The sequence below is a fragment of the Bos mutus genome, chromosome 18 (genome assembly GCF_027580195.1).
Source record: "Bos mutus isolate GX-2022 chromosome 18, NWIPB_WYAK_1.1, whole genome shotgun sequence".
Lineage (NCBI taxonomy): Eukaryota > Metazoa > Chordata > Mammalia > Artiodactyla > Bovidae > Bos > Bos mutus.
Genome location: NC_091634.1, coordinates 34,252,013 through 34,271,500, shown reverse-complemented (window position 1 = coordinate 34,271,500; position 19,488 = coordinate 34,252,013). Strand labels below are relative to the sequence as shown.

The 19,488-nt window shown below is 40.7% G+C and overlaps 1 pseudogene; it reads right to left on the bottom strand.

Moving 5' to 3' along the window:
- Window positions 1–217: 217 nt before the first annotated feature.
- LOC102286187 (AP-3 complex subunit beta-2 pseudogene) lies at window positions 218–1,712 on the bottom strand (annotated as a pseudogene).
- Window positions 1,713–19,488: the final 17,776 nt, after the last annotated feature.

The window sequence follows — 19,488 nt, the reverse complement described above, 5'->3', positions numbered from 1 at the left end:
TGTCTTCTCATTGATGACTGTCAGCTGGGCAGCTCGAGTGGGTGGAATATTAAAGGGTCAGCAGGACTAGGCTCCCACTGGTCTGTGTCCTTCCTGCAAACCTGTACCCACCACATGCCCCACAAGGGACACAACCCAGCTGATGGTGGGACCATCAGCTCCCCTGTGGCTGGATGGAGACTGTCTGATCTGGGTGCGAAGCTGGAAGCTTGGCCACCTAGGTTGAGTCACAGAAGTTAATGCCCATTACAGCAGTTGCAGATTCTCTGAGCAGTAGGTGTTCAATTTCAGGATGCTGATGATTGATGGAGAGGTGGATGTGCTCAGCCACCCTGTGAGAGTCTTGAGAAAAAGGTTGGCTGCTGAGGGTGTAGCTCACAAACAGCCCCACACCAGCTAAGAAGAGCAGCAGCTCCTGTCTCCCAACAGCAGATATTGGAATCAGGAGTGAAGGAACCAGGGGGCAGTCTGTGAGTGTCAGGTCCTCTAGGTCAGCAGCCAGAGTGCTGGACACAACCATGGGAGGAGAGAAGAGGCCAGGCACTGGGAGGGAGGAAGTACTTTAGATCTACCAGGGAGATATTGGCTGCAGGGGCACTTTGGCCACTGGATTTTTGTTTGATTTTTAGTTTTCCTCTAGGAGGCAGGATTCATCTGCTCTTCCTCAGACTCTGCTGTCATCTCTGACTCTGATGAGCTACTGCTGGAATCGTCGCCATCATCCAAGAAAAATTCTCCTCACTCTGATCACTCCTGCTGCCCTTCCCCTCTCCTCATCCTCATCCTGGTCTTCAGTACTTGTAGACTCTATGAGCTCTGACTCCCCCTCAGAATCTGAGCAGAAAGGTTTCTCTTTCCTCTTCTACTGATTTGATCTTGTAGTCCATTCAGGTATTTACAAGTTGTGCACAGATGGATCTGGGACTTCCTCTGGACAGTCTGGGAGCTCTTGGTAGCCCGTGACCATGGCATGGAGCAGATGGGACAGTAAGTCCATGAGGAAGTGATCCTGGTCTTTGAAGGATGATTCCAAGACTGGGACTGGTTTGGGTGCTAGAGCATCTTGGCATGGTGGCTGAGGGCCCCACACTACTCCAAAGGGGCCATAAATTGCTGGGTGAAGTGAACTTGGTCTCTGATATCACAGTTCTTGTTACACTTGGTCAGACTCAGTACAGATAGGGTCAGCAGTTGTGATCTGCTTAGAGTTGGTCAGGTAAAGCTTGGCCACCAGGTTGATGACAACTTGCAGCTTAAACAACTTGGCTGTTTATCTCAGGATGTCAGATGTAATCCTAGGAACATGCTCACAGCACTCACCCATGAGCCACAGGATGCTGGCTCAGGTGCCATGGGCACCTGGATGTTCTCTATGAGCTTTGCCAAGTGTTTGATGATCACATACTATGCTGGGTACATCTGCAGCAGTTTCTTCATGATGACTACTGACTCTGTGATCATGAACTTATCACAGTTGCACCAGGTCATTGATACAGATGTCACCTATTTGGCCTATATTAGGTGTCCAGTGGCTTGGACCATGGCTGCAGTAAAGTCCTTGTATGTGCTGAGAATGTAGGTTTGGAATTTCTGTAGGGAAATATGGGTGTTAGTCTCATATGCCAGGTTGGTCAGTGCTTCCAGCATCAGGATCTTATCTGGGTGGGGTTGATGGGCCTGATGTAGAAACTCTTCTAGTAGGGCTCAAACATATCTGGGCACAATGGACATGGCGGCTAATTCTGGAGCATCACATACTGTACTACACTGCAGGCAGAGGATGGGGCCTTCAGTTGGGGCAAGGGGCAGCAGGTAGGGGGAGAAGGGAAGTGGGGCAAATAGGAGGGAGGAAAGGAGAAGTGGGAGGGGGGCACAAGTGGGTAGAGGACATCAATGAGAGGAGGACAGGCCTTGGATCAGTACAGGGGTAGGTGAGCTAGGCTGGGGAAGTTGGAGAGGGTGTGATGCACTAGGAGTCCTAGAGAAGCCTTGTTTTTTAAGAGTACAAACTATTTTCTTTAACCACTTATAGTGTAATGATTTGCAATTAGGAAAAATAGCTCCTCCCTTAAAGAAAGCTCCTTCCATCAGTTGCTGGCAGTCCAGTGGAGGGCCCAGGTTCATTCCCTTCATTCCCTGATTGGGGAACTAAGATCCCACCAGCTGCACAGCCAAAAAAAAGTTGCTGGCAGTCGACACAGAGGACAATCAGCAAGTGAGCAAGTAAACAAGCTGGGAGAGCCAGGAGGGCTATGCCAGAGAATAATAGACTGCCGGTTATAAAGCCCAGCCTTTCTCAAGGTGGCAAGAACAAATGTATCCAGTCCTGCTGCTGCTGCTTCTGCTAAGTCTCGTCAGTCGTGTCCAACTCTGTGCAACCCCATAGATGGCAGCCCACCAGGCTCCTCAGTCCCTGGGATTCTCCAGGCAAGAGCACTGGAGTGGGGTGCCATTGCCTTCTCCGGCATCCAGTCCTACAAGTCTGTGAAACCTTGTGGATAGTATTTTGTAGATTTCTCCTAGAGGATCAAGTGAATCAGAAAAACGGGGAAGACCTGCGTTACTTCAGTATTTACACGATTCTCCTGCTGCTGCTCCTGCTGCTGCTAAGTTGCTTCAGTCGTGTCCGACTCTGTGCGACCCCATAGACGGCAGCCCACCAGGCTCCCCCATCCCTGGGATTCTCCAGGCAAGAACACTGGAGTGGGTTGCCATTTCCTTCTTCAATGCATGAAAGTGAAAAGTGAAAGTGAAGTCGCTCACTCCTGTTCGACTCTTAACCACCCTATGGACTGCAGCCTACCAGGCTCCTCCATCCATGGGATTTGCCAGGCAAGAGTGACAGAGTGGGTTGACATTTCCTTCTCCAAGATGATTCTCCTAGGTAAACTTTTTTTTTTTAATTTTAATTAGAGGGTAATTACTTTACAATATTGTATTGGTTTTGCCATACTTAAAAAATACCCAGTACACTAGGTTCCCGCAGCAGAACACACAGAAATTGTTTCCTAACGATTTTTATATCTAACTCTTTTTTTCCAGTTTCTTTACACTTAAGAATGTGAATTGTTTTCAGAACTATTGATGAAAACTGAAAGCTTGGAGTCCAACAAGAGGAAGTCTTTTTTTTTTTTTTTTTTGCCGGGGGGGACGTTTAATATGGTTGATTGGAGAAGGAAGTGGCAGTCCACTCCAGTATTCCTGCCTAGCAAATCCCATAGACAGAGGAGCCTGGTGGGCTACAGTCCATGGGTCCCAGGGTCGGACATGACTGAGTGACTCACACACACACACACACACACACTATGGTTGATAGTCAACATATTAACCACTATCTTAGTGTGGAAAAACCCCATGCGCGTATATGACAGATAATACGTGGACAGGGCGTGGGGGACAGTACGCGTGGACGGCAAAGGGAGGAGGGAGAAGGGGCGGAGCCTAGAGTTCAAATGAAGTTGGCCTTGTTCGGGTTGGAGCTCGCATGAGGGAGAGCTTGAAGATAGCGCCACCTGAGGGAGAGCTTGAAGATAGCGCCACCAGCCCTCAGTCCCCTGGACTGTGTTGAAGAGACGCCTGCCCCTCAGGGAAGACTTTAAGATTCACAAATAAAGCCTTATTCTCATAAAGTGGGCACTTTTGGAGCTCCCACCTGTGCACTGAGCCCTTCATCGGGTAAGTGGCCTTGGAGCTGTTTAAGTTTTCTCAGTTCGGGTCTGGAGGATGGGCGCCCCCTCTGGTTTTCAAAACTAGGGGTTTGGGGAGCTTTCTCTCAGGTACAGGTATAAAAAGTCGGGGTCTAAACCCCTTTTCCCTCAGGAAGGAGCTCAGAATTCGAGTTCCCTCGGAATTGGAATTCCTTCACAGCGCAGGTCGGTGGCGGCGCTATAACAGGTGGAGTTCCCGGTGAGACTGTGTCTCGGACTCTCGTGGCCTCATCCTCGGGGGCCTTCCCTCATTGGCTGGAGGTGTAGGAGTCACTCAGACTCTGTTGTTTGCGTTTTACCTGGAGGAAGTCGTTCTATGTATATGTAGCTGCAGATTCCATGTGTTTGTGGGAAGCGGTGAGTTCTGGGTTTTCCTACGGTGGTGGTGCCTTCCTAATGCCAGGGACAGTGCTGGAGGCTTCGAGTCTGAAATTAGGCCCAGGGGCCTGCACGGGGTAAACAAGCATCAGCTGTTCTTAATGTCTGGGTGATTCATGGACCACAGACGGAGGAACTTCCGTGAGGAATACCAGTCCTCCCTCATCTCCTGCCTCCATGTAACGGGTCAGGTGGTTGTCCGTTCCTTCTAGAGTCATATGCAGAAGGCAGGGTGTGGTCTTGCCCAGACAGTCTTGGAAATCAACATAATGGGACCATCAGTGTGATGTTTTATTGATTGTCCTAGCTCCAGAGAATTTTCTTTGAAGTCATTTTCTTGTCTTTTCACAATGGACACCTGCCCTCCCATCACCTTAATAATCCATGTCCTATTAAAAGCGTTCAGGCATTACCTGAAGAACTGAAATGGTGGTGAATTTTGTTGAATCCCTTTGGGGTGTCATCTCAATTTATGTTTACTTAGCTCGTTGGCTTATGGCACTTTTTGGGGGGCACGTTTTACTACTCCAACAATGAGCTCTAGAGAGATCCAGAGGCACAGGGTCTCTCAGCATCTTGGCACTGACCTGATAGAAATCACAAGAAGCAAATGAGGAAGAGTTTAAAAATTGTGTTCTAAATAGTGCAACTATATGCTTGTAGATATTTGTAAATGCATAGGAAATTGTTTTGAAAAAACACACACCCAGGCTACACCCAGGGCAGGGAACTAGAACTGGGTGCGGGGTGGGGTGGGGGGGTAGTCAAAACTGGCCTTTATCATTATAAGTTTTCTATCCATGTAAATTTTTTTTCAAAATACTTTTAAGTTGCTTTGGTTTTGTGTTACAGTTGTTACATTTTCAAATCCATCTTGCATATATGTTTCTATTTATTTATTTTGGCTGCACTGGGTCTTTGTTGCTGGGCACAGGTTTTCTCTAGTTGTGGAAATCAGGGGCTACTGGTTGATTGTGGTGCACGGGGCTTCTCACTGCAGTGGCTTTTGTTGTAGATTATGGTCTCCATATGGGCAGGCTTCAGTAGTTGTGGCATGTGGGCTCAGCATTTTCAGCTCTTTGGCTCTAGAACACAGGCTTAATAGTTGCATGTGTATTTTTAAAGTTGGTGATAGTATTAATGCATTTAAAAATATTTTGGGTATCTCTAGTCTAATAATAACAAAAATTATAACAATAAGTAACCCTATCACAAAACTTTTCTTTTTTTTAATAGAGTGAGAGGATTACAATGAAGGATTCTTTACCCCTTAAAATGTGTACTGAAGGCTTCCCTCATGGCTCAAACAGTAAAGAATCTGCCTGCAATGCAGGAGACCCAGGTTCTATCCTTGAATCAGTAAGATTCCCTGGACAAGGGAATGGCTACCTACTTTAGTATTCTTGCTAGGCAGAATTCTCTCCAGTTATGACAAAACATCACCATTTAAGCCTCTTTCAGGAACATATCTATAGAAATTTCCTGGTAGCATTTTTGGAAGAGGACTTTTTTTTCATGTGTCACCTGAATGGAGGTAGCTCTTGTCTGAAGTACAGGATCTCTGAGTGACCCAGAGTTATGTTCAAATGTATAGCTAGATCAATATCTATAGTATATGAATATATTATATAAATTAAAATAAAACACCTTGACAGAGGTAATGTTACATACATACATACTTGACATATCATGATACCCATGTGTTTCTTCACAGTGGGACCCTCTTTCTTAGCTGGTGTTTACCTAGCAAATGACAATTGACACTGAAAGAGCGGGATATAAATATTATGATCACTGTAGCATGGCAGAGAGAGAGAGAAGATGCTGAGTATGGCATTCAGGTTAAAGCAGTAGGTCTAAACCTTGACTGCACATTATAACTGCCTAGGGAGCTTTTAAAAAGACATAGTGGAGCCCCACTCTCATAGATTCTGATTTAATAGCCTGAGATGGGGCTCAGGCAATATTAGTTTTAAAAGCTCCCCATTTGATTTTCATGTGCAAGCAGGGTTGAAAATCACTAGAGAGGAAAAATCCATAGTGGTGAGTGGTGGAACCGACTTGGGTAACAATCAATTGGTAAGCATTTCATACTTGAATATTTTGATCAATTGTATGATCAGAACTGAGTAATGCTAATAAGGATTCTGAGACATGAGAGAAAGCAGTTGGAGTGCACACCAGGGCAGCACAATACTTTGGGACACATTGAAAAGAAGAAGAAAGACTAGAATAGATACTTTGTATTCATTCTAATGGACCTGGACAGGGTTACCTCTGAGAATTTTATATTTAGTCTAACCAAGAATTACTCAAATTTAGCTCTCTTACTTAGCTCCTTGGCTTCTCAGGAGGCTCAGTGGTAGAGAATCTGCCTGCAATACAGAAGATGTGGGTTTAATCCCTGGGTCAGGAAGATCCTCTGGAGAAGGAAATGGCAACCCACTCTGGTATTCTTGCCTGGGGAATTCAGTGGACAGAGGACTCTGGCAGACTGGTCTGATGCTGCTGCTGCTGCTAAGTCACTTCAGTTGTGTCTGACTCTGTGCGACCCCATAGACGGCAGCCCACCAAGCTCTGCCGTCCCTGGGATTCTCCAGGCAAGATCACTGGAGTGGGTCACCATTTCCTTCTCCAATGCATGAAAGTGAAAAGTGAAAGTGAAGTCACTCAGTCGTATCCCACTCTTCTCGACCCCATGGACTGCAGCCTACCAGGCTCCTCCATCCATGGAATTTTCCAGGCAAGAGTACTGGAGTGGGGTGCCATTGCCTTCTCCGGCAGACTAGTCTATGGGGTTGCAAAATAGTTGGACATGACTTAGTGACTAAACAACAAAAACCTAATTTCTTAACCCCAGAATGAACACATACATAGAGTGATTTTCTTGCTCAAGTATTTGGTCAACATGGTCTAACTAGTGCTCAGTGATATGCTAATTTGGTAATCACCCTCACAAACAGTTGATCTGGATGATTCCACTTCATTATTGAAAATACAGTCTTAACTATTATCATGTAAGTGTTATTCTTCTACAATTCTATGTTTAAATATAAAGTATGCTTCTCATCTATTCTTCCATCTGCCTTCTTCCTTCTCTCTTCTATTGTTCTATTGGCTGGCAAGGCTAGATAAGAGCTTCATTCTCTGGACATTACAAACTGTATGCATGCATATTTTTATCATAATAACATTCTTATTGATTCAGGTTATGAAATGCATGATTATTTTAAAAATGTATGCTACTATGTGAGAGTTGGACTGTGAAGAAAGCTTAGCACTGAAGAATTGATACTTTTGAACTATGGTGTTGGAGAAGACTGTTGAGAGTCCCTTGGACTGCAAGGAGATCCAACCAGTCCGTCCTAAAAGAGATCAGTCCTGGGTGTTCATTGGAAGGACTGATGCTAAAGCTGAAACTCCAATATTTTGGCCACCTCATGCAAAGAGTTGACTCATTGGAAAAGACTCTGATGCTGGGAGGGATTTGGGGGGGGAGGAGGTGAAGGGGATAACAGAGGATGACAGGGGATGAGATGGCTGGATGGCATCACTGACTCGATGGACATGAGTTTGAGTGAACTCCGGGAGTTGGTGATGGACAGGGAGGCCTGGCGTGCTGTGATTCATGGAGTCACAAAGAGTCGGACATGACTGAGCGACTGAAATGACTGATTAACAAAATAAGCAAATAAAGAATTTGCTAGGCCCCAGAAACTAGCATACAATTCACAACTTGTATGATTTTTTCCATATTATTTAAAAAGAGACAAATATCTTTTAAAATTTTTATTTTATGATCTTTTATAATCTTCATTTATTATATGGAGTTTGATAATTACATATTCTTCCTGTTATTTTATTTTTTTAATTTTTAACTTTTACTCCTTTTTGAAATAATCCTGGAGTCCAACATGAGTTATTTGGATTATTTTTGGTTGTTGTTATTTTTTTTTTAATTTATTTTTACTTGGAGGATACTTGCTTTACAGAATTTTGTTGTTTTCTGGCAAACCTCAACAAAAATCAGCCATAGGTATACATATGTCCCCTCCCTCTTGAACCTCCCTCCCATCTTCCTCCCCATCCCACCCCTCTCAGTTCAGTTCAGTTCAGTCGCTCAGTCATGTCCGACTCTTTGTAACCCCATGAATTGCAGCATGCCAGGCCTCCCTGTCCATCACCAACTCCCGGAGGTCACTGAGACTCATGTCCATCGAGTCAGTGATGCCATCCAGCCATCTCATTCTCTGTCGTCCCCTTCTCCTCCTGCCCCCAATCCCTCCCAGCATCAGAGTCTTTTCCAATGAGTCAACTCTTCGCAGGAGGTGGCCAAAGTACTGGAGTTTCAGCTTTAGCATCATTCCTTCCAAAGAAATTCCAGGGCTGATCTCCTTCAGAATGGACTGGTTGGATCTCCTTGCAGTCCAAGGGCCCTCAAGAGTCTTCTCCAACACCACAGTTCAAAAGCATCAATTCTTTGGCGCTCAGCCTTCTTCACAGTCCAACTCTCACATCCATACATGACCACAGGAAAAACCATAGCCTGACTAGACGGACCTTTGTTGGCAAAGTAATGTCTCTGCTTTTGAATATGCTATCTAGGTTGGTCATAACTTTCCTTCCAAGGAGTAAGCATCTTTTAATTTCATGGCTGCAGTCACCATCTGCAGTGATTTTGGAGTCCAGAAAAATAAAGTGTGACACTGTTTCCACTGTTTCCCCATCTATTTCCCATGAAGTGATGGGACCGGATGCCATATTCTTCGTTTTCTGAATGTTGAGTTTTAAGCCAACTTTTTCACTCTCCACTTTCACTTTCATCAAGAGGCTTTTTAGTTCCTTTTCACTTTCTGCCATAAGGGTGGTGTCATCTGCATATCTGAGGTTATGCAGAAATCTTGATTCCAACTTGTGTTTCTTCCAGTCCAGCGTTTCTCATGATGTACTCTGCATATAAGTTAAATAAGCAGGGTGACAATATACAGCCTTGACATCCTCCTTTTCCTACTTGGAACCAGTCTGTTGTTCCATGTCCTGTTCTAACTGTTGCTTTCTGACCTGCATACAGGTTTCTCAAGAGGCAGATCAGGTGGTTTGGTATTCCCATCTCTTTCAGAATTTTCCACAGTTTATTGTGATCCACACAGTCAAAGGCTTTGGCATAGTCAATAAAGCAGAAATAGATGTTTTTCTGGAACTCTCTTGCTTTTACCATGATTCAGCGGATGTTGGCAATTTGATCTCTGGTTCCTCTGCCTTTTGTAAAACCAGCTTGAACATCAGGAAGTTCATGGTTCTCATATTGCTGAAGCCTGGCTTGGAGAATTTTGAGCATTACTTTACTAGCGTGTGAGATGAGTGCAATTGTGCGGTAGTTTGAGCATTCTTTGGCATTGCCTTTCTTTGGGATTGGAATGAAAACTGACCTTTTCCAGTCCTGTGGCCACTGCTGAGTTTTCCAAATGTGCTGGCATATTGAGTGCAGCACTTTCACAGCATCATCTTTCAGGATTTGGAATAGCTCAACTGGAATTCCATCACCTCCACTAGCTTTGTTCGTAGTGATGCTTTCTAAGGCCCACTTGACTTCACATTCCAGGATGTCTGGCTCTAGGTCAGTGATCACACCATCGTGATTATCTGGGTCGTGAAGATCTTTTTGTACAGTTCTTCTGTGTATTCTTGCCATCTCTTCTTAATATCTTCTGCTCCTGTTAGGTCCATACCATTTCTGTTCTTTATTGAACCCATCTTTGCATGAAATGTTCCCTTAGTATCTCTAATTTTCTTGAAGAGATCTCTAGTCTTTCCCGTTCTGTTGTTTTCCTGTATTTCTTTGCATTGATCGCTGAGGAAGGCTTTCTTATCTCTTTTTGCTATTCTTTGGAACTCTGCATTCAGATGCTTATATCTTTCCTTTTCTCCTTTGCTTTTTGCTTCTCTTCTTTTCACAGCTATTTGTAAGGCCTCCCCAGACAGCCATTTTGCTTTATTGCATTTCTTTTCCATGGGATGGTCTTGATCCCTGTCTCCTGTACAGTGTCACGAACCTCATTCCATAGTTCATCAGGCACTCCGTCTATCAGATCTAGTCCCGTAAATCTATTTCTCACTTCCACTGTATAATCATAAGGGATTTGATTTAGATCATATGTGAATGGTCTAGTGGTTTTCCCTACTTTCTTCAATTTAAGTCTGAATTTGGCAATAAGGAGTTCATGATCTGAGCTACAGTCAGCTCCTGGTCTTGTTTTTGCTGACTGTATAGAGCTTCTCCATCTTTGGCTGCAAAGAATATAATCAATCTGATTTCGGTGTTGACCATCTGGGCCCCTGTTTGAGTTCCCTGAGACAGACAGCAAATTCCGATCGGCTATGTATTTTACATGTGGTAATATAAATTTCCATGTTACTCTACTCTCTCCATACATCTCACACTCTCCTCCCCTCTTCCTGTGTCCATAAGTCTGTTCTCTATGTCTGTTTCTCCATTGCACCCTGCAAGTCAATTATTCAGTACCGTCTTTCTAGATTCCATGTATATACAATATTTATCTTTCTCTTTCTGACTTACTTCACTCTGTATAATAGGCTCTAGGTACATCCACCTCATTAGAATTGACTCAAATGCTTTCCTTTTAATGGCTGAGTATAGTCCATTGTGTAGATGCACCACAGCTTCTTTATCCATTCATCTGTTAATGGACATCTAGGTTGCCTCCATGTTCTAGCTATTGTAATAGTGCCACAATGAACATTGGGGTACATGTGTCTTTTTCAATTTTGGTTTCTTCATGGTATATGCTTAGGAGTGGGATTTCTGGGTCATATGGTGGTTTTATTCCTAGTTTTTTTTTTTAAGGAATCTCCGTACCGTCTTCCATAGTGGCTGTATGAGTTTATATTCCCACCAACTTTGCAAGAGGGTTCCCTTTTCTCCACACCCTCTCCAGCATTTATTGTTTGTAGTCTTTTGCATGATGGCCATTCTGACCAGTGTGAGGTGATATCTATTATACTTTTGATTTGTGTTTCTCTAATAATGAGTGATATTGAGCATCTTTTCATGTGTTTGTTAGTCATCTGTATGTCTTCTTTGGAGAAATGTCTGTTTAGGTCTTTTTCTCACTTTTTGATTAGGTTGTTTGTTTTCCTGGTATTGAGTTGTCTGAGCTGCTTGTATATTTTGGGCATTAATCCTTTGTCAGTTATTTCATTTGCTATTATTTTCTCCCATTCTGAGGGTTGTCTTTTCACCCTGCTTTTAAAAGCTTTTAAGTTTAATCAGACCCCACTTGTTTACTTTTGTTTTTATTTCCATTACTTTAGGACGTGGGTCATAGAGGATCTTGCTTTGATTTATGTCGTCGAGTGTTCTGCCTATGTTTTCCTCTAAGAGTTTTATAGTTTCTGGCCTTATATTTAGGCTTTTAATCCATTTTGAGTTTATCTTTGTGTATGGCATTAGGAAGTGTTCTAATTTGATTCTTTTACATGTAGCTGTTCAGTTTTCCCAGCACCACTTATTGAAAAGGCTGTCTTTGCCCCATTGTATATTCTTGCCTCCTTTGTCAAAAATAAGGTACATGGGTAGCATGGGTTTATTTCTGAGCTTTCTATCTTGTTCCATTGGTCTATATTTCTCTTTTTGTGCCAGTACTATACTGTCTTGATGACTGTAGCTTTGTAGTAAAGCCTGAAATCAGGAAGCTTGATTCCTCCAGCTCCATTCTTTCTCAAGACTGCTTTGGCTATTCAAGGTCATTGTGTTTCCATATGAATTGTGAAATTTTTTGTTCTAGTTCTGTGAAAAATGCCATTGGTAATTTGATAGGGATTGCACTGAATATGTAGATTGCATTTGGTAGTACAGACATTTTTGCAGTATTGATTCTTCCTACCCAGGAACATGGAATATCTCTCCATCTGTTTATGTCGTCTTTGATTTCTTTCATCAGTGTCTTATAATTTTCTCTATACAGTTCTTCTGTCTCCTTAGGTAGGTTTATTTCTAGATATTTTATTCTTTTTCTTGCAGTGGTGAGTGGGATTGATTCCTTAATTTCTCTTTCTGATTTTTCATTGTTAGTATATAGGAATGCAAGTGATTTCTGTGTATTTATTTTGTTCCTGTGACTTTGCTAAATTCACTGATTAGCTCTAGTAATTTTCTGATAGTATCTTTAGGGTTTTCTATGTATAGTATCATGTCATCTGCAAACAGCAAGAACTTTACTTCTTTTCCAATCTGGATTCCTTTTATTTCTTTTTCTTCTCTGATTGCTTCCATAGGACTTCCAAAAGTATGTTGAATAATAGTGGTGAGAGTGGACACTCTTGTCTTGTTCCTGATCTTAGGGGAATGCTTTCAGTTTTTCACCACTGAAAATAATATTTGCTGTGGGCTTATCATATATGGCCTTTACTATGTTGAGGTAAGTTCCTTCTATGCCCGTTTTTTTGAAGAGTTTTAATCATAAATGGGTGCTGAATTTTGTAAAAGGCTTTTGCTGCATCTATTGAGATGATCATATGGTTTTTATCTTTCAATTTATTAATATGGTGTATCACATTGATTGATTTGTGTATATTGAAGAATCCTTGCATCTCTGAAATAAACCCAACTTGATCATGGTGTATGAACTTTTTAATGTACTGTTGAATTCTGTTTGCTAGAATTTTGTTGAGGATTTTTGCATCTATGTTCATCGGTTATATTGGCCTGTAGTTTTCTTTTTTGTGTTGTCTTTGTCTAGTTTTGGTAACAAGGTGATGGTGGCCTTATAGAATGAGTTTGGAAGTATTCCTTCCTCTGCAATTTTTTGAAAGAATTTTAGAAGAATAGGCATTAGCTCTTCTCTGAATGTTTGATAGAATTCACCTGTGAAGCTATCTGGTCCTGGGCTTTTGTTTTTTGGGAGAATTTTTATCACAGTTTTCATTTCAGTGATTGTAATTGGGTTGTTCATAATTTCTATTTCTTCCTGGTTTAGTCTTGGAAAATTGAACTTTGCTAAGAATCTGTCCATTTCTTCCAGGTTATTTTATTGCCATATAGTTGTTCATAATAGTCTTATAATCCTTTGTATTGCTGCATTGTCTGTTGTACAGTTGTTATTTTTAATTGTAATGTTAGCATTTTGATAACATATGTACTAGATAATAGCAAAATAAATAAAATAATATTTTTTGCTTAGAAAGCTTATATTTTCAGGAGCAAATGACATTTATCAAAAGGTCAGTGATGATTTCATCTGGAAAAAATCAATATATATTTTCTAGGATTTTACTGATTATTGTTACTCAGTTAACTGTCTTGTTCATTCAGTCTGTTTTTAAAAAAGCTTTAAAACACTGGGAATGTAGATATGCATTTGAATTTTTTCAGGAAGGAGAGATTAAGTGATTTTATAGTCAAAAGACAAACTAGAGAAATATAAATGTTCTTTTTCCCTTTATCTATCATATAGTTACAGAGTTGTTTTGTGACAGCACATATAATAAATTTTAAACTTGAAAATGCTCAGGTTCTTGGTTCAGACGACAATATGTCTTTATTCTCTGCAATTTCATCTGAAAATATATATAGGGAGAAAACCAGGTAATTTTTTTTTCCTAAGGGAACATAGATTACTGCAAATTTTTTCTAAGAATCTCTTTGAGTTCTCTTATTATCTGAAGATAATTTTCAAAGTTATATCTAATAATTGTCTGTACATAAATATCAGAAACAATATTTATTCAAACCTTTATCAAAAATCATTCTTAATTATTTTAATAACACTATTATTGTTAGTCTCATCACCTAGAGTACTCTTTAGCAATTTTTATAATTTTATTTTAAGAACGATAACCTATATTTAATCCAGGCAATTAAATATCACTGGAATTTTTTTAAGGTGAGACATAGTGGTCAGCATATGATCCTTGACTGTAAGGAGTTTGCATTTTAACCTAGAACAGATATGGTGTAACCAAAATTGAGATCTGGTTGCTCGTCACTCAAAAGCTGATAGAGAGACCAGGCTGGTGGAAAGGAAAGTTTGTTTTATTTTGGATGCTGGCAAACAAGGGGGAGGGCAGATGCTTGTGCACAGGTCAACTCTCACCCTCCACCCTCTTCCCCGAGTGGGCTGAAGCTTTTATAGGCTGAGGGAAGGGGCCACATGCAGAAATATCACAGTCAGCTCTGACAGCTTGAAATTGGTCATCAGTGGTCTGACCAGTGTCATCTTGATTGTTTTAGGTACAGTTAATCTTTAGTTCCAGGTTGGTTTGTTTCCATTTCCTGAGACCATGTCTCAGAATTGGGGCAGCTTGTGTCATGGCTACAGTCTGGTCATTGTGTACTTGACTTCTTCCACCTGGTGCAGGTTTCAGTAGCTGCAAAACAGCTCACAGGATACGGGTCAGACTATTCTCTACAGCCCTTGAGAAGGAACTGAAGGTCCTTGACTATGCTTAATGACTACTTTATTGTTATTATTTTTTCTCCTTTGACTGTTTTCCTTAGTTTCTACATTTTTATCACTTCTCTGATTAAACTTATTCTTTGGCTAAAGTTTTTCCACAGACAAAAGGCAGGCTAAGGACATGGAGGGGAGGGGACAAGGACGCTACATTTTGGTCCTGCTCCGTTTCACTGGCACATATTTGACACTCAATAAATGGGATGTAAAGAAGGAAGAAGGGCCTCCCTGGTGGCTCAGCCTCCTTCCAGGAGGCTGCCAGGAGATGTGGGTTCAATCCCCAGGTAGGAAAGATCCCCTGGAGAAGGAAATGGCAACTCACTCAAGTAGTCTTGCCTAAGAAATCCCATGGGACAGAGGAGCCTGGCGGGTTACAGTCTGTGGGATTGCAAAAGAGTTGGACATGACTTAGTGATTAAACAACAACAACAAAAAGAAGGAAGGCAGGAGAAAGAGTTCTACTGTCATTTTTTACCTTTTATATTTTTTCCTTTTTTTCCAAAACATGCATATCTGTGGCTTATTATATGTACCTATACTATAAGGCTCTATTGTCCACAGATTTTTTTGTTGTTGTTGTATTTTACTAGAATTTCCTTTTTTGCAGATATTTTGTAATATTAGATATAAAGGAAAAGAGAGTCTCAAAAGATTTTTCTATCTTATTTCCATAGCTAATCATGAGAGAGGAGTAATTTTATTTTATTTTTGAGAAGTAACAGTAAATAGGATCTATGCAATTGTGCAGTAGAGAGAGAACATATATGGTGGTTTCGCATATAAGCATTTATTTCTGGATTTTAAAAACCCTAATAGATCAACTTCAATAGTACCATTGAGCACATAGCTACATATAAAAAATTCAGAGAATCACTTGAGTGTTTATCAAAACCATATGCTTTTATTCCCTTTGGACTTAAAGCTGGACTAAACATATCATAAAACAGACATTTTTGTGAAGATTACAAAAAGATTTAGGCAAGAAATGTATAAGCAAATGAAAAAATTAAATTGTGTTTCTGAATCAATAAAAGCAATAACAGAAAAGTCCAAATATAGATAAAGGAGGCTTTATTTCACGCCTTCAATCAAGTATGCTGTCTGTATAGTTTAAGGAGCCTTTCATATTTTTTGAACTGGTTTACCAGTTTATAATAGAAAGTGGAATTTAGACTGGGTCTACAGAACACTATGATTGATGAAAAAGACTACCTTATATATCAGGAAAGTATGGAATTTAAAGCTTTCTCCTCTTCCTTATTTATTTATTTGTCTATTTATTGTATCTGCACAGGCTCATAGAGTCCTAAATCTATTCAATAGATTATAATCTAATATAATTATGATTTATTTTGATGCTCACATTCTCCCAAAATGGGAACCCCATCAGTTTACTCCTATGTTCTTCTGACAAGTCTCCATCATTTCTTAACTTAACTGTCTTTAACTTAAATATTATTATGTAACTTCATGTATAGCATAAGACCTTGCTGTAGTATACTTGTTACTCTCTTTACTGGCCTTTGGTATATTACTGTTATACACTTCTAAGTATATTATAAACCTCCCATTACATTTCTTTTATTTTTACTACACACATTCAATTAATTTTACAGAGATTAAAAATAAAAGAAAGTATGTTATAATTACACATTTATAATGTCTGGTGTCCTTAATTGCTTTATGTAGATAACTATTTACATCAGGTATTATTTTCCTTCTGCATGAAGGACCATTTAGCATTTCTTACAGTGCAGTTCTGCTGGTGATGAGTTCTTTTAACCTTTGATGTCTGAGAAAGTATTTCATCTTCATTTTTGAAGACTTATTTTACTCTGTTGTCAATTCTAGGTTGACAGTGTTTTCTTTTAGTAGAGTAGTTGCTCCACTTTCTTCTGACTTGCATTGCTTCTGATGAAAAATCTATCATTCTTATCTTTATTCTCTCTTTTCCCCTCCCCACAGCAGTCCTGTGGAATGAGCATTTACTAAATTTCTCAGATGAAACAGACTGATGCTGGAGGCAGGGAGAGATACTATCTCCCATGTCATTTAGGGGATATTCAAAACATTCCACTTTTTTTCCAGCTGTTTTTAAAACTTTATCATTGTTGTTAAGCAATTTAAGATGTGCTTTTGTGTTGTTTCCCTCATGTTTTCTGTACTTGGAATTCATTGACTTCTTGGGTCTGTGGAATTATAGTTCATCAGACTGGAAACATTTCAGCCATTATTTCCTCCAATCTATTTTCTTCTTTCGCTTCCTGCCTTTTTTTTTTTTTTTTTAATTCCAGTTGCACATGTGGTAGTCCACTCGAAGTTGTCCTCCAGCTCACTAATGATACATTCACTTTTTTCATAGTCTTCACACACTGTTTCATTTTGGGTAGATATTCAAGTCCACCAATCTTTTTCTTCTGAAGTACCTCCTCTGTTTTCAATCCAAACAAGCATATTTCATGTCAGACATTGTAATTTTCATATCTAGAAGTTCAGTTTATTTTTTGGTATCATTTATGTCTCTGTTTAACATGTTTATTATTTCACCATTTGTCTTGGAATATAGAAGTGTAACAGTAACAGTTTAATGTCTTTGTTCACTAATTCTATTATCTGGGTCATTTTTCAGTCTGTTTTATTGATTGATTTTTCTCTTATGGGTCATATTTTCTTAATTCGTTTTGCTTACTTTGTAGTTTTTCCTGGAATGCCAGATTGCTGCTGAATATTTTTGTATGTCTGTAAATATTCTTGAGCTTCATTCTCGGTTCAGTTCAGTTCAGTCGCTCAGTCGTGTCCGACTCTTTGCGACCCCATGAATTGCAGCACGGCAGGCCTCCCTGTCCATCACCAACTCCCGGAGTTCACTCAAACTCATGTCCATCGAGTCAGTGATGCCATCCAGCCATGTCATTCTGTCGTCCCCTTCTCTTCCTGCCCCCAATCCCTCCCAGCATCAGAGTCTTTTCCAATGAGTCAACTCTTCGCATGAGGTGGCCAAAGTACTGGAGTTTCAGCTTCAGCATCAGTCCTTCCAAAGAACACCTAGGGCTGATCTCCTTTAGAATGGACTGGTTGGACCTCCTTGAAGTTCAAAGGACTCTCAAGAGTCTTCTCCAACATCACAGTTCAGAAGCACCAATTCTGTCGATGGTCAGCTTTCTTCACAGTCTAACTCTCACATCCATACATGACCACTGGAAAAACCATAGCCTGACTAGACAGACCTTTGTTGGCAAAATAATGTCTCTGCTTTTCAATATGCTATCTAGGTTGGTCATAACTTTCCTTCCAAGGAGTAAGCGTCTTTTAATTTCATGGCTGCAATCACCATCTGCAGTGATTTTGGAGCCCCCAAAAATAAAGTCTGACACTGTTTCCCCATCTATTTCCCATGAAGTGATGGGACCAGATGCCATGATCTTCGTCTTCTGAATGTTGAGCTTTAAGCCAACTTTTTCAACTCTCCTCTTTCACTTTCATCAAGAGGCTTTTAGTTCCTCTTCACTTTCTGCCATAAAGGTGGTGTCATCTGCATACCTGAGGTTATTGATATTTCTCCTGGCAATCTTGATTCCAGCTTGTGCTGCCTCCAGCCCAGCGTTTCTCATGATGTAATCTGCATATAAGTTAAATAAGTAGGGTGACAATATACAGCCTTGATGTACTCCTTTTCCTATTTGGAACCAGTCTGTTGTTCCATGTCCAGGTCTAACTGTTGCTTCCTGACCTGCATATAGATTTCTCAAGAGGCAGGTCAGGTGTTCTGGTATTTCCATCTCTTTCAGAATTTTCCACAGTTTATTGTGATCCACACAGTCAAAGGCTTTGGCATAGTCAATAAGCAGAAATCTTTGTTTTTCTGGAACTCTCTTGCTTTTGCCATGATTTAGCAGATGTTGGCAATTTGATCTCTGGTTCCTCTGCCTTTTCTAAAACCAGCTTGAACATCTGGAAAGTTCACGGTTCATGTATTGCTGAAGCCTGGCTTGGAGAATTTTGAGCATTACTTTAGAACACAATTATGTTACTCAGAGAGAAATCCTCTTGAGATTACTTCTAAGCTATGTTTAGTAGCATTAGATTAGACTAACCTACATCTAACTTTGTCCCACTACTGAGACACTGCCAAGTTTTCTAAGTACTCTATTTTTTTTTAACGTGAATTATGTTTTTCCCCCCCTTTTTGATTGCATGATACTTTCCCTGCCCTCAAGTCATCTCTTTTCCACACGTTTATCAGTCATAAGTTAAAGACTTGAGGAAATGCTCTGCTGAGCTCTCTTGTTTTATTTCTCTACAGATCCTGTCTCTCTAATATTTTGATCTGCAAACCTTTCCCATTTTGACCTCCTTCTTTTAATCACCTTCTGTTTACCCCATTGATGAGGAAGGGATTTCCACCCTAGAATTATAGAAGTAGCCAAACACATGAAACCCAATACTGGATAAATGAGATTGACTGTAGTCATGTATACTAATATTATTAGTCACATACACTTAGAGCCTAGTGGAGGACAACACAGCACACGACATGGACCATATCAAGGTGGTACTCAGGGACGGCGTGAACAACTAGAGACTTTGCGAGACAGGCTTTGAAGTACTAAGGGATGTGGCTACCTCAGTTATTGCACAAGGTTATGATTGGCTTGCTTAATAATTCCTTGGGCTGTCAGAAAACTGAAAACCACTACTCAAAGATAAGCAAGCACTGTGCCTGGGCTTTCTCATAAGGAAGGTTGTTTGGCTGGGGGACTTCATCTGCCAGAGCAGAGTTGGAAGGGGAACTTATGTTTATACCATTTGAGGCCCTTTTGGATTCACCAGGCTTTGTAGGTGGTACATAATATTGGATCTTAATTTTAGGCTTTGCACCACATCCCCCAAATCCACATCTCCATCCTTTAAGTTCAGTGAGAAGGAGCCCT